The 22,194-nt window shown below is 35.2% G+C and overlaps 1 protein-coding gene and 1 pseudogene across 2 annotated transcripts in view; one reads left to right on the top strand and one right to left on the bottom strand.

Annotated features, from left to right (window-relative positions):
* The window catches only part of Lrba (LPS responsive beige-like anchor protein), a 571,922-nt gene that overhangs the window by 267,564 nt on the left and 282,164 nt on the right, over positions 1–22,194 (bottom strand). The gene's annotated exons all lie outside the window — the stretch shown is intronic.
* The window catches only part of LOC143273789 (antiviral innate immune response effector IFIT1-like), a 54,090-nt pseudogene continuing 34,711 nt past the window's right edge, over positions 2,816–22,194 (top strand).

Here is a 22,194-nt window from a genome sequence, read left to right as displayed (position 1 = left end):
TGTAGTCTTAATAAAATAGACAAGGTACACAGTTAAAACTAAAGCCTTCAACCGTGAATCCCAACAGAAGATTTTCTAAAGGAAAATTCTTGCTTTTACTGAGGCCTGACATGGAAATTTTACAAGACCTTGAGACATTAAAGTAATGTATATTATATTGAATTATATAAAATTATAACTGATACAGTACTGAGTTTCAGCATGTTTTCAGAATACATGTATTTACTTTTTAAAACCTTTAGACACTCATCTTTAATTATAATTATTACTTTAGACCAAATACTTCAGCCAAATCAAATTACTCAAGAAATCATCCAAGGCTTTCCCTGGTTGCTATAAACCTGCTGATCATTTCCTTATTCACTTAGTCTTTTTGTTAGGAAGCAAATCAAAGCAAATAAAAAACAAGAGATAATTATATTATCAATTAAATCTCTAATAAAAGGTAAGTAAAACTTAAATGATGTCACCAAATTATTATTGAAAAGGAACTAAGTATAATAATGCATTAAGTAGACACATTTATTGCTTTAGGCAACTCTGACAAAGACTCCTTATCATCAAGAGTCCATGACCTGCCATGATTAAATACTATTCTCATCATTTTGAAGGTGAAGAAATCATCTTACCCATTGGAATAAATAAGAGGCAACTGACTTCTAAAGCAGTGGGGCTTTCACAACATGGTATTTCCTCTACGGTATCTCGTTGGCTACTATTGCAGCTATGATCAAAGTACTAATTAACCCCGCCTGGGAAGATTGAGAGTTTCATTACCACTTCAATGATGACCTGTTCTGTACGTTCAGTGAGGAGAAGGGTTTGTGTCTATCTCATTACGAAGCATAATAACTGTTACAAAGCAGACAATAAATAAATGACTAAAGAATGAATAGGTGACTTTTAAACAGAACTTAAATAATAAAGAATCTGCTTGACAAAACAGGAAAGGCATTACAAGGCAAAGACACGGCACATGTGAAGGCATGCAGACAAAAGGCATTTTTACTTGAAGAAATTTGGGTAAGATCACAACAAGGCATCCTTAAGAGGGTAAAAACTGAATTATGATACTGAATTAGACAGCTGCGGGGTGTTTACGAAAGAACTTGTCAATACAACTTGGATTCAGCAAAGACAATAAGGAGCTCTCAAATCAGGACACGAACTTAGTAGCTTTGCAATTTATAGGGCAGCAATATAAGGGGAACTGAGTCAAGACAATGGGAATAGAGCCTAGATTTGGTCAAGATTTGGGAAACCTGTCTGAGGCTGAATATATAAAACCATATATGGGTGGAAAGAGAAGGAGAGAGATAATAAGAATAGAGTCAAGGGTTGTGAAAAGGGAAATGAAAGCAGAAAGATGCTAAGTCCATGAAATGAATAATAAACAGTTGCAAATGGGAAAAAAACCCTGTCCTGGATGCCTAATAACACTTAGACAACTATTTGGAACAGAAAAGAAACAAAACTCTGGAGCCTGAAAGAGATCTATTTACCAGATTAAAAATTAAGTTGATGAGCCTTGGAGTCAGTGACTTTAGACATTCATCTGAAAAAGTTATATGTTCATTATGAACCAAGTATTACACTAGATCCCAGAGAAAAGTATGTTTAAAGGATAGGAAAAACTAAAGATAAAATCCAGGAAATTCATTCTTTTTTAAAGGATCAGAAAAAGGAATAGATAGAAAGTATCTGTTCCCTGCAATCCAAAAAAGGACATGAAATTGGAGGGAAATAAGGGAGATACTAGAAGACACTGGAGTAGAAAGAGCAGTGTGGATATAATCAAACACATTGTATACAGTATAAAATTTTCAAAGAATAGACTTTTAGAAGAAAGAGCAGAGACACAGAGCTCAGATGGAATGGTGCTAAGAAAAGCTAGTGAACAAAGGCATTTCAGCTCAAGTAAACAATAGGTTGTTATCATGTACAGAGAGATGAGGGAAGCCTTTCTCTTTTTCTGTTTTGAACAGCTTTAGGATAGATAACCTATATACCACAAAATCCACCTATTTAAAACGTACAATTTTAATACATTTACAAATGATATAACTATAACCATGATCTAGTTTTATAACAATTGTGTCAATTCCCCCCAAAAGAATTCACTATCTATGACCAACTTCTCTTCAGTCCTCCTTCTTCTTGGCTATTGGACCAATTCATACAAATGAAATCACATGATACATAGATTTGGGAACTGGCTTCTTTTTCTTGGATGACTTTTTTAGCTTCATCCATATTGTAAAATGTACTGCTCACCCTTCCACCCCCGCTCTCCATCTTCCTTCTCTCTCTCCTCCCTCCTTCAATTTTTTCTACCTACATCCTTCCTTTCTGTGCTAGGGATTAAATCTAAGCCCTTACACATGCTAAGCATGTGTTCCACTCAAAACCCAGTCTTCATATTCTTTTTAATTACTGAATGGATCATTCATTGAATACACTTATCTTGTTTAGATGGACTGAAATATTATTAGTACCCAAGGAGATGACTATTCTTCCCACACACATCTGTTTACTCTCGAGTTCATTTCAGTTATGTGGTCCCTTTATCCTTTCATTCCCCCTTTATACACTCTCCAATTTTATTTTCATTATGAGAAAGTTGACATATGACAAAGCGGTTGGGAGGTCCAGGTAAGACTGGAAGTCGTTACTCCAGTGTAACACTAATCTGTACAACTGTTTAATTGCCACTGGCCCCCTGCTAATTCAATAAGGAGGAGGAGGAGAAGAAGAAAAATTACTTGGTTAGGTTTATTTTCAAGATTTAGAGCTGATTTGGTTAAAAGATCAAAAGATGAAGGCTAAGGAAATAGACGAGGCTCCTGAGAATGCCTGGAAAAATAAACCCATGCTAGACCTCAACAAACAGAATACTGTGCTGCAAAAGGCCAATCCCATCAGTGCTGCAGCACAATGGCAGGCTCGTGAGATTATACATTGTAGTGATATTAGAGCCATTTCGGTTTGTGTAACTACTCTTCGTGATGTTCACAAATAATGAAATCGTGGAAAGATACATGTATGAAAACACATCACTGTGGTGCAGTGATGCATACCTGTATATGTAATTAATTATATCTATGCTATATAAAACACAAAACTGTACATATTACAGGGATAGTGTATGATGTTTCAATACAGATAAATAATATTGTATGTCATTTAAAGCAGGTTAAAAAGTAGCTACCTGGCCAAACACTATGGAAAAAACTCTCAAGCTTTGGCACCCAAGAGTCCACCTTAGATTCCATGAGATTAACCATTTAGGATATCAATTGCTTGAGATGAGATACTTGTTCTTCTATGCCCAGTTTATTTCACTTAAAATAATGATCTCTAGTTTCAACTATGTCATCATAAATCACAGGTTACCCACTTTTCCATGGCTAAATAACTACTGTATGTATATGTCATATTTACTTTATCTACTCATCACTTTATGGACAATTAGACTACTTACCTTTTTTTATATATTGTAAACAGTGTCAATAAACCTACAAGTGTAGGTATCTTTGACACACTGATTTTATTTCATTTAGATAAATAATCATGGGTAGAATCTGTAGCTTCATTTTCAATTTTTTTATTCCTTTTTCCCATAATGACTATGCTAACTTATATTCTAGCCAACTGGATCCAAGGGTTTCCTTTCCTCTGCATCCTCTCAGCATAAATTACCTTTACTTTTTTGATAACTATTATAATTAACAGGATGAGGTGATATCATATTATGGTTTGGTTTTATATTTCCTTATGATTATTGATGTTGTGCATTCTTCATATAGACTTTAGATACTCATTTATTGTTTTGTTTTCATTTGTGTTCTGTTTTATTTGGTAGGGGTAGAGGGAGACATAGTCAAATTATATACCCATGGCTAACCTCATGCTATCTATAAGCCAAGCTACTCTCAAATTTGTGGCCATGCTGACTCCACCTCTACAGTGCTGAGAGTACAGAAGTGCCATACTCTCAGGATTTGCTGGCCATCTGAAAGTACCCATTGGGAGAGGTGCTTATCTACATCCACTGCCTATTATTTAACTGGATGTTTTAGGAGTATCTATATTCTGGATGTTAACCAATTGTCAGATAAATCACAACTATGCTGTCTTGTTTTCTAGACTTTGCCTTCATGTTAATGATTGTTTCCATTTGTCTTCTTACTTTCTATTTGTTTGCTGTACTTTGGGAGGGGAGGTGTGCTATTTAAAATTACCTTGTGAATCCCAACATCCTGAAACATTTCCCCCAACTCTTCTCCTAGTAGTTTCAGTTATTTTGTTGTTGTTGTTTTTGTTTTTCAAGACAGGGTTTCTCTGTGTAGTTTTGGTGCCTTTCCTGAAACTCACTCTGTAGACGAGGCTGGCCTCGAACTCACAGAGACCTGCCTGGCTCTGGCTCCTGAGTGCTGGGATTAAAGGTGTGCACCACTGCCGCCCAGCTCAGTTCTTATAAGTCTTTAGTTCACTTAGAGTTGATTTTTGAAACAGGTGAGAAATAGGAGAATAATTTCACTCTTCTTAATATGAATTTCTTTTCCAAGCACCACTGATTACAGAAACTCTCCTTTGCCCAGTGTATGTTTTTAACACCTGTGCTGGCTAGTTTATGTCAACTTGACACACGCTAGAGTCATCTGAAGTGGAAAGGTCAACTGAAAAAAATACTTAAGATCAGGCTGCAGGCAAGCCTGTAGGAAACTTTCCAGGTTAGTGACTGACTGAGGAGGGCCCAGTCCATTGCGGACAGGGCCACACCTGGGCTGGGTAGTCTTGGGTGCTGTAAGCAGACTGAGTCAGCCATGGAAAGGAAGCCAGTGAGCAGCACTCCTCTATGGCCTCTGCAACAGGCTCCAGCCTCCAGGTTCCTAACCTGTTTAAGTTCCTGTCTTGATTCTCGCTATGATGAACTGTGATATGGAAGTATAAGTGGAATAAACCTTTTCCTCCCCAAGTTGATTTTGGTCATGATGTTGCACTACAGCAACAGAAATCCCAAGACAGCATCTTAATCCAAAAAAATCAGCTGGCTGTAGATGCGCAGGTTTTCTGCTAGGGTTTTGATACAATTCCATTGCCCTACATGTCTTCTTTAATGTCTATCCCTTCATGTTTGGATCATTACAACTTTGTGGTATATTTTTAAGTTAGGTAGTCAGTGCCTCCTGTTTTGTTCTGTTGGATTTCACTATTCAGGATTCTGTGGTTCCATGTATATTTTAGGATTTTGTTTTTCCTACTTCTATTATATTGTTATTTTGTTAGGTAATGTGTTGAAAATATAGACTGCAGTAGGTAATATAGACATCTTAACAACATTAATATATAAAGAGGGGTATCTTTCTGCTCTTGAAGGGGTGCTCTTCAATTTCTTTCACCATGATTATAATTTTCATAAATGTTAATTTTTGTTGAGGGATTCAATAGGCATAAAGTCACTGAAAATCCACATTTATCCTGGTCTCAAGTTACTCTGATGATAATTAACCAACACAGTTGGCTTTTGAAACAGGGTTAAGTTTTGTTTTCCTATCAACAGATACGTCAGTTTAATCAATAGTCCAAGTTTCTTTATGTAGTGCTGTTACAAACTTCAACTTGTTCTCAAATATGCCTAGAATGAATGAGAAAACCTTCTTCGGTTTTCAAACTACAAAAGGACTAGACAGAAGATGAAAACATGAAAGAACATCATTGGGCTTAACACTGTATGTGAGAATGATCTTACAGAGACAGAGCCTTGCTCCTTATATTATGCTTCCAGAAATTAACTAATTTTAATAGTTAATTTTCATTTCAACTTAACTAGATTTGGAGTCATGGAAATGTATCTCTGGGTATCTCTATGACAGATGTTTCAAAAAGGTTCAACTGAGGAAAGAAGACCTACCCTAAAAGCTAGCACACCATTCCCTAGGCTGTGGTCCCAGGCTAAATAAAAAGGATGATTCATTTCTCTCTCTGCTTCTTGACTGTTAGTGGTATACGACCAGCCACCTCATACTCTTGGAGACATGCCTTCCTTCTCTCTTTTTTTTTTCTTTCATTTTTTGTTTTGTTGTTGTTGTTTGTTTTGTTTTGTTTGAGACAGGGTTTCTCTGTGTAGCCCTGGCTGTTCTGGAACTCAGTCTGTAGACCAAGCTGGCCTCAAACTCGGAGATCCACCTGCCTCTGCCTCCCAAGATCTGAGATTAAGGCTTGCACAACCATACCCAGCAATGCCTTCCTTTCTTAAACTGATTTTATCAGGTTTTCCCCCATAACAATGAGGAAAGGAATTAACATAACCATAATGTTGTAGGCAGATTATAAGTATTTTTCTGGTAACCTCATTTAATTCTAAAAACAGCCTTACAAATTGGAGTTATAATTCATATTTTCCAGGTGAAGAACTGGAACTCAGAAATTAAACTGATTTAGGTAATAATAAATGAAGGGTGACCTTCCATCTAAGACATCCCATTACTCAAATGGTTTTAGACAGTTTTGACTAAGATATTTGTGTTAGGCTCACTAATGCACTCATTATGACAATTTATTATATTGGTATGCATTTAAACTTCTCTTCTATAAAAAGGCAGCTTTGAATGAGACTAAACTGAATCCCTATTCTTTGAAAAACTATGAGCACACATTCCAGTAAAGATTATAACATACATAACTGGAGGGTCCAGGAATATAGAATTAGAAAATTGTAAACCTAAAAAACAAAAGCTGACAATCATCAGCTCTGTCAACAACTAAAGGTTAACTTCTAACAATGGGTCTCTGCTTTACAGCCAGCTCCTCTGTCAACGGCCAAGGGTTAACTTTTAATGATAACTCCCTTGCCCCTTAGAGCTGACAACCTCCGCAGAACAAAGTTAACTGTGAATAGTTGTTTCTACATGACTCCTAGCATGCATTCCATGCCTGATGCTTACTTTTTTTGCTATAAAAAGGGGCTTGAAACCCACCCCTTTTGCCATAGTTTCAGAAGTCCGAACTCTGGCTATAGTCCTAGTTAACTGGTAGGCTTTTTCTCCCTGTGGTGATTTTTGGAACGAAGTGATTTTGGTGATTTAATACACTTTGGTGGTATGTCCCCCATTATTGCATGAGCCTGGACTCAATAATAACTTTACCATCATTAGCATCAGCCAGTATTCAAAAGGCATGACCATTACACTAAGAATAAGAAAATACAAGATTTTCTATCTTCAAACAGAGTACAAAAATCAAGATGAACATTCATTAGGAAGCTGCTATTACTTCCTGAATATTTCTACTCAAATATGAAGAATTAGGTGCTTGAAAAACATATATGGAGCAATCTCACATCCACAGATGACTGTTTTGGCATTTAAAATATCCTCTCTCTCAAGTTGAGGCCCCAGATTTGTTCTTAAGATAGTTGATAAAGTATAAAGGCAAAAAAAGCAGAGGTATGCCATTCTCTAGGATGAAATATTTTATCTTTAAATAAATAAAGTTTTATATGTAGGAACAACCTAGCATAATCTAATACTTCCTGTGTTTAATCCAAAACTCTCAGAAAAATCTAGAAATCAAGTAACTGATTTAAACTAGCAAGGAAGAAAAATATGTGTCTTGTGTTTTATAACTTAGATAAATTAAAGCATTAGCAAAAAACTATGTGCTCCTATCCACAGGGGAAAATAGACTTATTAAGTTTCACTTCCAGGTTCTGAAGCCAGTTGGAAGCCAGTTCTCCAAATAGTTGCTGTCATCTGCTGGAAATATTCTGGTTCTTTCAATTTTGCAGCAATTATTCATATTTTGAAGTGACTGTGTGTCACCCCCTTCCCCTTGCTGCATGTTACTTTTTTTTTTCTGGTTCTCAATTATCGATCCTGCATGGCTCATTCCTTTATAGATTATTTTCTGAGTATCACTACTGTGTGGATATCCTGACTGAAATGACAGTAGATCACAAATGTGAAGACAATGCAGTATCTACTCACAGATCCTCACAACCTCATGAGCCAGCCCGCTTGAAGTTGACTGGACACTGTCCTAAACACTGTCCTAAAGGACACTGTCCTTAACACTGTCCTTAACACTGTCCTAAAGCTGTTAGCTGAAACGAAGTTGTTGCCGGGGTCATCTGAGAAGAGGGAACCTGGACTGAGAAAATGCTTACAAAAGACTGGTCTGTAAGCAAGTCTAGGCATCATTATCTTGATTAATGGTTGATGTGGGAGGGCCCACCACAGAGGGTGGTACCACTCCTGGGCTGGTGGTCCTAGGTCTTATAAAACAGTAAACTGAACAAGCCATGGGGAGTAAGCCAGTAAGCAACACTTCTTCACAGCCTCTGCATCAGCTTGTTGCCACTTGTTCCTGCTTTGAATTCCTGTCCTGACTTCCCCTGGTGATAGGATGTGATCTGAGAGTTCTTCCCCAAGTCATTTGTTGTCGTGGTTTACTGCAGCAATAGAAACCTAACTAAGACACATAGTGATTAAATAGGATGAAATAAGCATATCATTATTCGGCATAAAATCCAAGACCAACAGAAAACTAAACACTTAGGAGTGTATAAAAATCCAAAACAACAAGAAAAGGAGTGCTAACCTCTGCTGAAAGGGATTAGGAAAAATGTTGGAGAGCAGGAGATTTTGGAGAAAGATACTTGAGATGGGGTTAAATTTGAACTGATACAAAGAGTAAGCATCCAGGATTTTCTGAGAGCTTTTATCAGTGAACAGAGTTCAGAAAACTAGAACTAGATGTTTAGTTGGTCCTACACGAAATGAAATAAATACACCAAACTCACCATAAAAGACTAGAAATGTAAAATAAATATTCATATTGCACAAATTCACTTGCCAATATATACTTACTACTCATCCATGATAACACAATTATCTGGACCAGGCATCTGAGATTCAAGTTGTATTTTTGTTTTCATTTTTTGTAGTGAAGAATCATTGTTCTTAATGACCTCATTGTCCAATGAAAGAAATAGGTGCAAGAAGAGACATTTATATACAAAATGTGCCCCAGAAACACAGAGGTAGGGCATAATAAAAAGCAAGAGACGGGCTTCTTCACCAGGAAATTGGCACACAGTACTGGCAGATGTTTTCCAGGAGAATAAGAAAAGGAAAAACACTGTTTTTTAGGGAATAACATGAGCAAAAGCCAAGCAAGTACATAAGAAACAACTGAGAGCTGGCTACAGCTTAGTGTTTCCAGAAAGTATCAATTCCTGGAAAGTATAAAGCAAGAAGTGGCCAAAGAACAATTTGCAAAATGGCAGGTGGCAGATGATGAAAAAGTGTCTGAGGAGTCTGGCTCCTGGTTGAAAACGTGTGGTTTCTTTCTTTCTTTTTTTTTATTCTTTTTTTATTTTGCCTGACCAAAGGCTTTTACCTGGCAGGCTTCAGAGAAGAAAGCTTCCCCTGCACCAGACTTGATGTACAGCCAATTCTTTGCAAGCTTTGGAGGAAGCTGCAATTAGGGTCCCTGGCCAGTCATACTCTGTGTATTGCCTTCCCACCCTGACCATAGATTTCTATCTGATGCCTGAACTAAGTTCTTATTCTGGCCTCCCTGCTGAAATCTTACGTAAAGAAGGATGGGAAAACCTTATAGACATTTCTCACTACTTTGAGTCAGTCTATACCAAGACTGACCCACTACCTCAAGCTTCCGCTCCCACTTCAAAGTCCATAATACTGCCTCAGTCTGCAATTTCAGGATCTCTGGAATGACCCTAACTTTTGCAGAGATCTGTAAGGACCCAAAACAAGTAGATTTAAGACAAGAAACATTGGAAATGAAAAAAAAAAATAAGAAAAAGTTACTAGTATGCTGGGATGAAGGTTCTACATAAGTAACAATTAGGTACTCTCCATGTTCAATGAGTTGTGTGAGGCTTATCTTCAGCAATGTGGGACCTTGCAGTCAGATTGTAAAAAGCAACCTATAGACTTGGCAACAGCCTGGGTTGTTTGGGGATTTCCACAGGACCCCTTTGGGCAACATCCAAACTGGATGTAACCTAGTCTTGGTACTGGAAGCTTAATTTGGGGACAAGAAATAGCCAGTTGAGACTCCATCTTCCCCATTATTTAGAAACTTCACTAGGATTGCCTCCATATATTTTAGGAAATTTCCACTGCACTAGATTTTCAAACGCTCTTCAATTCTAGCTGTCTCTATCTATATTCCCTTCCTCAGCCCCATCCCTGCTCCCTCCCCTATCTGATCCTCTAGTTCCTACTCCTCCCCAACTCCCATTACAACCATAAAATCTATTCTATTTCCCCTTCTCAAAAAGATCCAGGTGCCGCCCTCCCACCCAATTCCCTACCTCAATACCCAGCCTCTCTGGGTGCATGGAGCGCGCGCTCACTTTCACACCCCTTCACAGCTTATTTCCATTTTATTTTGTTTACTACAGTATGTTTTTACAGGGTTTTTTACCAGCAAACGAATGCATGTCTAAGTACCTTTAAGATAATAGAGCAGTGCTTCTCAAGCTTTAACAAGCATAGAAATGAGTACAGGATTTTAATAGTGGTCACAAATGTCTTATGTAACCAGAGACTGAGTTTCTAACTAGCATCTATATGATGCTGTGGCACACACACACCTATTTAAGTACTTTGAGACAGTCTCACTGTAAAGTTCAAGGGGCCTATAACTTTTCTCAGCTATCTTTTCTAAGCTTTCCAATGAGCTGGGATGACAGGTAGAGCCAACCAGTAAATTTTAAAGTATTGTCTTGTCCATACCTTTTGATAAAGATGAATATGGCTATGACAGAGGCTGAAAACTAATTATAGTGAATCTATAAGATGGAAAAACTCTCTTACCAAAAGGTTTTAAAATTAATATGAGAAACAGAGTTCTGCGTGAATCCATTTATTAAAGCAGCTTGTCCTGCCCAAACACATATACCCAAGTAGAGATATTGATTAGACACCTGAATAAATTTGCTAAATTCAAAGGAAGAAACCTGATAGGACACATAATTGAAGAGTCATGTCTAGACAGTACTTATATAACTTAGCTATGGACTGGCTGAGAGACTTAAGACTGCACACAGCCAGAAAAGAAGAGAGATGAGAAACCCAAAGACTAAGGCCTGATCACCCCAATAGCAAGACTGAAGCAAATGGACAAGAACCAAAAGGAATTTTGAGAGGCCAATAGTAGGAGGGATATCAACAGTGTTCCAGAAATATACAGTGACCAGTTTTTATATAACAAGTCAAGACAGTCATTAAGAATAGACTAACAGAATAAGTAAAGACTATACATCCTTGAAAAGAATTTCAGTGGAATGATGGGACAAAAGGCTCAGTGTAGTTGAGTTCCATGAGAAAGAAATAAAAAATAAATAAATCCTTCAATGTCATTCATATAGGGCAAGGAAGTCATATATATTCTATAGCTGAGTTAATACACTGGAAATATTTTAGAGAAAATGATTATACCAAATGACACTATATAAATGCTACAAAATGTACAAAATAAAGAGATTCTTTTAGGACTTCACATATTAGAATAGCCTAAATAGATACTCACAAAGAAGCTTATGCATGCTGGGGTAAAACTGCAGGCCTGTAATTATAGCTATTCAGGACTGCAAGATGTAGGCAAGCCTGGAGAGCCTGAGAAGACCATGACCCAAGTGAAAACTAAGAGCTGATGACAGAATCAGGAGCATCCACCTAGCATTCATAAGGCCTAAGATAAAGCAAGATTATTCAGATTTAAACATGTAGAAATACTTCACAGGACTCATCACATTCCGGAAGACATTCCATAACAAATAGGAAAATTAAACTCAATAAATTAGCATTTTCTCAAAAACAGAGCGTTGTCCTCAAAAAACAATGCATTAGGCTGCCTAAGATTCCTTTGTGATATATCCAGCTAATCAACAGATGAATCCTCAAATATTGTAAATGAAGCTCAGCTCCTGGTCAGCTTAAGTCAAAAAAAATTAAATATCTATTTAAAATGCACTAAAAAAAAGTCATATTAGGAAGATCATCAAAAAAAGAACTCCTTATACAATCTTAGTCCAGGAAATGTGTGAAATTTTTATTTTTTTAAGCATCTTCCCCATACTTTATAAAGCTATTATCAATCCAAATTGAAAAAGAAAGGAATCACAGAGCCGTACATGATGTTTAAATACCTTATGTTTCCATTTTACACTTTTCCTCTCAGGATGAAGTCTTAAAGGTAATTCAAAAGGAAAATGAAAGTATTTTACCCAGAAGATAGAGTCCATATGTTCTGCAATCTGGAAACCCATTGGGGAAAAGTCTTGAGTTTTTAAAAACTGAATTTTGACAATTGGAAGCTGATGTGGCTTTTTTTAACTTTTTCTCTCACTCTCTTCACAAAGAGTTGAATCATTCTCAAGGGGGAATGAATAGGCTTTTATCAAGTATGGAAAAGCTTAACACCTGCTCACCTACAAATGACTTAGAAAACATTCAGCAAGCCTTCACAATCTCAGAAGGAGGCTGTGTAATAAACACCTATCCCTAAGTGTGAAATACCCCCAGAAGGCTAGCACAGGAAGCACATCTACATAGTTGGGATTTCATATTCTATAGTTTCCAACCCTTTTATAATTAATATATTTGTCACTAGATAGATTTATAATTACCATTATTGTTTTTGTTGGCAAGGATACAGAAGTTGGCTATAATTAAAGATGTATACATTAATAATAGCATTAGGTCTAAGATTGAAAACATCTTTTATTTATTTTCTCTATGTAACAACTACAGATTTTTAGAACAATGCCTACCATCTAGTCTACACTAACAAATTATATCAGAACTCTAAGTATACATGTCCTCATTCCAGTCATTCTTCCTTGGATATAGTTAATATACCCCCAAGTTAAAGTGATTCTGCTCTCACAATCTGGGTAAAATGAAATAAAGTTATTCAAGGACCTTCAGTTGTGTAGATTATTTTACAATAGATAAGTTATACACAAATATTGACACACACACACTGCTAATGAATATAATTTAAATAAAAATATTGTTTGCATATTACATGAAAGGCACACTGGTACTATATTTTGACATGTATTTTCAATTCTGAGATTATGAATAGATACCTAGGTTTACAAAAATCACTCTGATTTTAAAAAGAAAATACTACTTTTGCTTTTTCTTTGAAGAAACTTCACTGTATTATGCTGCATTAAACACTCAACAGCAACCTCTTTCATTGGCCTTCTTCCTTTCCAGTGTCCTTCCATACTTTGTAGAGAAATAAAATGGAGCAATGATAAAGAAAGCAAAAGATTTTTTTTTTTTTTAAATAACTGGGCCAATGAGATAGTTCAGTAGGTTTGCCACCAAGAATGACAAACTGAATTCAATCCCCAAGTCCTACATGATAGGAAAGCACCACCTCCAGCAAATTGTTCTCTGACCTCCAACACGTGTTGTGCTCTATGTGCTAACATGGAGAAACATACACACACACACACACACACACACACACACACAGAGTAAGTAAGTAAATGTACTTTTAAAAACTTGTTAAAAATAACTTTCAGCAAAAATTATTTTAAAAATTGTATAAAAATTATGACCACAATGATCACAAACAACTGCTCTGAAAGACATTATTTTATGGAGATTTAAATTTTCCTTTTATATTTGTTCTTCTCTACCATCTAACCTATTTACCCCAATTTTTATTATAAAAGACTATGTACTTCCTAAGTATATTTTATTTATTGCTTAGCAGTACTTTGTATATTGTATGCCATGTGTTCACACATACATCAAAAGAAACAGGTTGTGTCCCTCTCTAATTGTACTATGAAAGCAAGACAGACAGTGTAAGGGGAAAAAGGCACCAGATGGAGAGAAAAATTATCTAGATTGTAGCTCTAATTTCAGAATTTGTTACCTGTTAGATCTACCCAAACACCCTTTAAACCTTTTTGGGCCTCAGTCCCCTCATCTAAAAAAATAAATGTGCTGAATTAAGGAATATGTAAATCCCTGCCACCTTAAAAATGCTATTACTTTGATGTTTTATTTTTTTAAATATATATTACTCTTACTATACTTCATACAACTGTCTGTGTATTATGTGTTCAAGATCTTATTATTTCCAGGCCCTCAGAAATCTCAATGAACACTGCTCAATAAAATGTATGGAATTAATTCTTTTATTTCCTCATTGCACATTTCTCCTGGGAGCAGACAGAAAGCAATGATTTGGCAGCTGCCCTGGGGACAATGCTGAGGCCTTTGGTCAGTAAGATGAACACAGAACTCCAGAACAGATGGATTTGTCGAGATGGGAACCAAGAACACCTGGGTTAACACAGAATTACAGGTGACTAAGCTCTGACAAATGCACAGGAAAGAAGTTATCATGGCTTTATTTCTCTTTATCCTGTCACATTTTATGGGCTACAAGGACACTGAGTTGGAAGGGAAGGGACTGAAAGATTTAAGTAATTCGATAGTTGGTTTTACAGTGCAAAGGTCACTGTTTTCAACACTTGTGTTAAAGATCTGGGTTTGGGGCAGAAAACTGGGCATGTGAAAATAAGTTTACAACCAACCTAATACAGAACCAAAATGCTAGATAAAGTTCTATACAATTGTAGACAGTTTACTTATGTTATGTGGGAAACAGAGGATGCTTCTGTCCAAAAGAAACCCTGGATTCCGAAAATGTTGCCTGTGACAGCTGCAGGTTAATTTCACCTCTCCTAGCATTATTCCTGCTGCAAAGCAGGCTGAATTGCACTTCAAACACATATTTGAAGAGGATGGACTCATGTCTTTGAGAAAAGGTAGATTCCTGGCTGGCTCAAGAACCTTTCATAAGAACAGATCATTATTGGCAATTCATTATTGGCAATTCTTGCCTGACAAAGAGCCTTACTCCACCAGGGCATTTTGACAACAGTGAATTTTTACTATACACCATATGATTGACTTAGCTGTTTCACTTTTAACTATGTATTCCACCACATTATATCACATTTTTAATAAAAAAAAATTAGAAGCATGCTTAATATTCACCAGTAGAAAAACCTCAAACATTTCACACTGTATACCTGGACTGGGGACAGAGGGGTTCTCCTAGCTCAATGGTAGCGTACTTGTCAAACACTGGCTAGAACCTATATTTTATTGTATCCTGAAAAAATAAATGAAAAGATTGCAATCAACAATAATAGTTATCAATGAGAATCCTTTTCATATTTCTGTAATCACATCACTATAATAGAATAACTAAATTATTTATTTAGAATAATTAAATAGAATAACTAGCAAAAAAAACCTTGCCAGTTTTCTCATACAATTTTACTGATTCAAAATTTTGATATGGCTCTATATATTTGTTGCATTAACAATTCTACAATGAATTTTTACATACAATGGTATTCAAGCTTCTTTTTTATTTAGGTCCAATCATTAGTTAATTTTGAGAAAAGAAGTAGTATTTCTACACCTTGACCTTTTATTTTGAAGGTAGGGATAAAACAAGAACTTTACAGAATTTGATTAAAGAAATAATTCAGTTAAGTACTAACAAGAGCATATGCACAAAACAGAAGAATATTATATATAATGTGCATACACACACATAAACACACACACACACACGGACTTCATTTTTCCTAAATGATAATGGCTCAAGAATGGTGAATGATCAATAACATCCTATGTCTTATTAAGTTCTTGTTTTCCTCAGAGTTCATTATTATTTTTCTTAAGTCCTATATAATTTGTGAGTATACTGTATAATTGTATAATACAGTATTCAATTTTATCACATTTCAGAACCTGATTTCAATGAAATGATTTATCAGTAACAGAGAAGATGGACTGGATATGGCTCAGGACTGGGAATAGTCTCAGTTTGAGTGAGAGAAGGTTCTTCATAAATTGGCCTGCACCTGGTATAAAGATACATAACTGTTCAGAGTGCTAAAAACAGACTGAGTCTCAGGCCTAAATGGGATATCTTTATCAATCCAACCTCTCACCCTTCACCAAGGTTCAGGGAACAGAGAAGGCAGAAAATACTTAAGACTTGGAGGATGGTAAGGAGTGCTATGAACTGCTGTATTCTGTAACTGGCATGGCTATGGTACCCATACTCACAATACCTATGTTTACTGCACAAGACCTCCACTAGAACAATGATCAAGCCAAACTTCCTGAACAGATGGGGTAGATGGTCGCCTGGACCCACCCCTTACTGAGGAGCAACTGTCAATTGATGATTGTTGATAAAAGGAGAATCATTCTTAACTTTGAGGATGTGGCCACTGATAGGTTTCTCATGCTCCATTTGGATGGCCCCGCACCCACACACAAATGGGCAGCACTAACTAAGCTTAGTGTACAGTCAGGAGGTAGATATCTTATGGAGGATCAGGAGAGCCAGAGGGAATGACGGGGGCTGTATATGATCATATATATTTCTCAAATAATTATCTTTCAAAAAAAAGCAATGAAGATATAAGAGCACAGAAGAAATTATACATTGAACAGAACAAAGAAATCAAAGCACTAGATAACCTTTCCAAGATTTCTACTTTCCAGTAAATCAGATCCCTATTAGATAATTGAAGAATGTATAAAGGTCCATTTTAGTATAAGTAATTCCAACTAAGGAATATATTTCCCATATAATCTACATGTTCTCCTAATCTCTTAATATCCCTTACAACCAAAGAAACCCAATAAAAACACTATTCACTTTCCTTGCAACTCATAGAAGGTCTTGTGTGTTTCTTCTCAGAAACCTGTGCTTTTTGTTCTAGTTTTTTTTCCCCATTTGCTATATGGACTGAAGTAATATAGTAAAGATTATCCACCTCTATTCAAAGGTACAATAAAAATATTCCTATGACAATTTTAACCAAAATGTGTTTAACTATTTGGAATAAATATTAAAATTAATGTTTTTATATATTTATAAGCCATATATATTTTTTACAAACAATGTATATATAAAAATGTTAATAAAATGAAAATAGATAATGCTAAGAAATTAAAACATGTCAAATCCATAAAAAATAAATATGAGGTAATATATATGTTACTTGGCTCAATTTAGCCAATTTGTAATGCATAATTTTTTTAAAACATCATGTACTACATTATAAATACATAAACATTTTATAGGTCAATTAAATACGTTAAAATTTAAAATGTCAAACATTGTAAAGATAATTTTGAAATAGGTTCCATAAGAAACACTGATCCCTTCTTATTGGTCATTTGCTATATACTGTTTACTTCTCAGAGTTCTTTATAATTAAGGAAACCAAAAGTTTTGAAAGACACAAATGGAAAAATGTATAAATTGATACCTCAGAACATTATGGCTGGGGAAGCCCATAGACAAGGGATACTGACTGGTCAAGAGAGGAGAGAGTAAAACAATCTCTGGAAAAGTTTTTTAAACTGTGTGGGCCATGCCTTTTGACAATCTTTAAGATGTATCTATGCAGAAAAAACAATATGCATATATCACACAACTGACAAGGTGAAGGCAACAGGGAAGCCAACAGCCACTTTGTACTTCAATAAATGAAGAAGCTATAATGTAGAAACATTTTTAGAAAAAGAGAAACTTTTTTTCATATGACCAACATAAACATAAAATTATATAGCTCTGTATAAAATTATTTGTTAAATATGAATGAAGAAAATAAGTAAGCCAGTAACTAATTTACAGAGAAAACCGACATTAGACTTCAGAATCAAATACACATGGAAAGAAGTATTCATGGAAAGAAAGCAACCAGGAATACCACTGTTAGCAAAACAGCACTTCATTGCCTCATATTAGACAAGCTTAAGTTATTACTACTTCAACATGTAGAATGGAATTACCAGGCAGACAAAAAAATTCTAAACGACAGTATCAAAATACCTAAAAGTCTATAAAACTTGATATTTAATATACTTAAATTTTAGTCTAACAGAATAAATGTTATTTCTTATAAATATTATAATACTTTACATTTTAAAAGATCATTTCACTTATTAAAAAATAATGTTTAAAAAAAGATGGTAAATTCATGTTATTTAAACTTTATGACCATCTTTTGTCAAAACACAAATATCAATAGCAAATATCTCAATCATATGGTCTTGTAAAAATAAAATATAAATTTACTGTCATTTTCTCACCTAAGCCTCAGAAAACAAATTTGGAAGAACATCAGAAGAACATTTTAAAGGTAGATACAAAAACCCCTTTGGTGGGTGTATTACTGATCAGTTTCAATGGAGCATAAAACGAAAGACAACCTGCGCTGAAAATTAATAGCAGGAATACAAATAATAAAGTACTATAAAATATCATAAAATTCTTTAATAAATGACATAACAAGCTTTAATTCATTTCAGGTTTGTAGTATTAATGTTAAAATTATTAAAACTAACAACAGAATGGTTAATAATGAAAATATTTTCTAGAAAACATACCTTGAATGACTTTCAAATATAAAGTTAAAGACAAGTTCATTATTCAAAATACTATAATTAAGCTATAAACATTTTTCAAAAAATAAAATTTAAATTACACAATCATACTTAAAATATTTACAGTACGTAAGATATATTTCTCACTGCAAAAATTAGGACAGAAAGCAATTGTTCTGGTATCAAAATGCTATTTACCAACTGTCTTCATATACATTACAGTTCTCATGTTTTCTTTATATCATGTATTGTAACAAGATGATTCATAGATATTTTGAGTAATATACATAAGTTTGTCTGAAATTCTGTTTGTCCTCCTATTTGGGAATAAAAAAGGAATTCCACAGATAAGATACTTAGGTAAAAGCTTTTCTCTTTTGCTTCAACCCTCTTCCAGTCAACCTTTCAAGGTCCAATGTAAGCTAGAGTACAGTAGTAAAGATTTTATGACACTATACTAAATTTTTATTATTTCATTGTGAAAAAATAAATGGACTAATATCTACTTCCATTTTCATCATTTTAAACTTTTTTTTGCTTTCATCAATTCCAGTCTATCATAAATCAAAAGTATTCTTTTAATCCCAACAGAAGACAAAATAATGCATTTTGCACTTAAATATGCTCAAGGAAAAAATTAACATTCTTCATCATTTCCCAACAGAGACAGTTAATACTCTAAGGCCACATTAATAGAATCTTACTGCCATTGTAGAAAGTTTGATAGCACTCCTATTTCAATGTCTGAATTTTTCTCTTTTTTTTGACAAAGACAAATGATTGCCATCAATCAAGATCCAATCGGGTATACAGAGAGTCAGGGAAATGCATCACTCTTTACTGGTTTTCCTGCTATTTGAGCAGGCTTTGCTCCATATTATTTTATAAAATGATCAAAAATCCAGCCATAAGATAGATCATTCACACCCACTGTAAAATTAACTTTCATGAATAATGAGAGTTTTAAACCTCAGATAATGTATATGTTATACCAAAGATATTACTGAGTTCATTTCTGGCTAGAGATTATGTAAATGATACTATATGACCTTTCTCATTATAACAGGACATGCAAAACACATAGTATTTCATACATCATTTTAAAGTGAGTCAGTTTGAAAAGGAAAAATAGTCATTTATAATGTTCGTAGTCAAGTGTTGAAGTTGAACGAAAGACAGGAATTACCTGTGATCATTTGAGCCCCTGTTTAACCTGTTACTTCTCCTGAACACCGCATAGAGCAGCAAAACCTACTTGCTCAAAAACAATGACTTGATTTTTGTATTTCTTTAGATTCTTTCGTAAACTTGAATGATATTGACTAATTAGTACTAAATTTTTAATGGAAAAAGTAATGTTACTCAATAGTAGGCCATTCCACTGAAATTCTAACAGTTAAAAAATTCAAGCCAATGTAATAGGAATGGAAGTGAAAGGAAATATGCCACCACATTTTCTTTAAGCCTCTACTCTTTAACGTTAAAGCACTGTGGTTTGTAAACTTGAGTTGAGATGATTTTTTACTACAATACAATTGTTTAAAAGGTATATAAAAATACAAATTTCAAAGACAGCTGATTTCCATTAAATCCCCACTTTCTGTGACAAAGAGTCAATCATCTGTGTAGGCATGCAAGAAAGAAATATAGGTCTTATCTCTGAATACTCCTTCCTTGACCTTGACACAAACTAAGTCCCAGACCGCAAATATGTTTCTTCCTGAACAACCTCTGACTTTGCCACTACCACACTCAACCAAGTCTTTTGTAAAGGTCACTGCTACTTGGCACTTTGGGGTGGTGTCATTATTGAAAATACTTTTCATCTTCAAATTTATAATAAAAAGATATGCATATATGATCTATTATTTTTGCAATCTGTGGGCATCAAAATCTTATTCTAAATACTTCGGTAGTACCCCATTCCTTGGACAGTAGTACTCTCCAAAGGAGGATGTGTAAACCTAGGGGTACATGAGATACCTCTAGATGCTGGAACAAAACCAAAGTTTTTCAAGTACCTAATGGAATTTCTGTTTTCACTACCAGTAGACACTGCTTATATTAATGAATCCCAACACAAAAACTCCACAATTTTCCATTCTTACTTTGTTCATGCTGCATATTGCTGCAATTATTCATTTTTTCACCTTTTACTCTATACTTCTGACACACAATGTCACTTGCCCGCTATTTCCTTTATGCTAAGGTTCTCCTTGTCCACACAAGTTTTATTTTAAGAAATTTTTTAATTTATTTTACATACCAACTACAGATCCCCCTCTCATCCCTATTCCCGCTCCCCCAGCCTTATCCTCAGCCCACCCTCCATCCCCTCCTCCAAAAGGGTAGGGGCTCCCATGGGGAGTCAGCAAAGTCTGGTACACTCAGTTGAGTCAGAGCCAAGCCCCTCCCCACTACATCAAGACTGAGCAAGGCATCCTACCACACCAAAGAAGGGAAACTAAAATCCATGTAAGTTTTAAGCCCAATTAAACTATTTAGAGAGCCAGTTACCTCATTCCATTTTGATTCTGAATAAATCTCATATTGGTAGAAAAGTTACAAACCCAAAATGATACTCAACAAACCCCAAATGGAATGTGTGTTTCCTATTAATTAGTTAAGGAGCTTGTCTTAAGTATTAACAATCTAACTATGACCCAATTTGCAACTGCTCAAGGTTCAGCAATTACCCAAGGAATCTTTACATGAAAGGATCCAGCTCAATTTCATGCCTTGCATTAAGTTATTGTCTTTTTATTCTACTTCAATATGGAAAGATTCCTTGCTCTTTTCTTAAATTTCAAGTCCTTATTTCATTAGACTTTTAAGACCAATTCTGTAGAATGTGTCCTGATCTGGGTTTGTCTAGCATTTCTACATGATTTGACTCAGGTTAGATATTATTAGCGAGGCTATGATATTCTCAGGTGTCATATCACATTTTCCAGGGGAACCAGCTTGTCTGTCTCATGGGTAGTGCTCATTTTGATCACTTCACTGCATAGTGTCTACCAAGCTTCTTTACTATAAATGATTCTATTTCTCTTTGTACTTAGTATTTTCTGAGGCCGTTCAGAACTACAGGCTATCATTCTCCAGCTTTCTATTTGTTCATTTATGTATAGGGATAAGGTCTCCCTTATTATTTATTTAGCATCTTATCATTTACTATCACATATTTTGATGTTCAAATATCGACTGACTTGGGGAGTAGAAGTCCTTTCGAGCATTCCTTCTTATAGGTCCTCATTCTTCAAGCACTTCTTGACTTTATAGTACAGCAAGGTGCTGCAAGCTCACTTGACAACTTTCCTACCACAGCCTTTGATGTACCCATTGTTCCACAGCATCCTGGTTTGAATGGAAAAGTTCTGTCTCCAAAGCTTTATCAGGACTCTAGCCGCAATCATCACTACAAGGATGAGACCACTGTAAGTCTCAGTGAATGAAACTACAGAATAAATATAAGTATATTCATATGCATAGATTTACATTTATCTCTACATTCAACTATTTACTTAGTATCAGTATATATTAAAAACAAAAACAGTTAGCCATAAGATTCATTCCAGTTTTCTGTTCTGTGATTTGTAATCCCCTTAATTAAAGAGTAATCAGGCTCTTGTTCATAACCTACACACTTATTTGACCTTTGGAAATGAGATCAAAGTCCCATCAAAGCAGCCTGTTCCAT

This window comes from Peromyscus maniculatus, chromosome 6, assembly GCF_049852395.1.
Source record: "Peromyscus maniculatus bairdii isolate BWxNUB_F1_BW_parent chromosome 6, HU_Pman_BW_mat_3.1, whole genome shotgun sequence".
Taxonomy (NCBI): domain Eukaryota; kingdom Metazoa; phylum Chordata; class Mammalia; order Rodentia; family Cricetidae; genus Peromyscus; species Peromyscus maniculatus.
The sequence above is the reverse complement of the archived record's forward strand: the minus strand, read 5'-3'. Positions and strand labels throughout refer to the sequence as shown.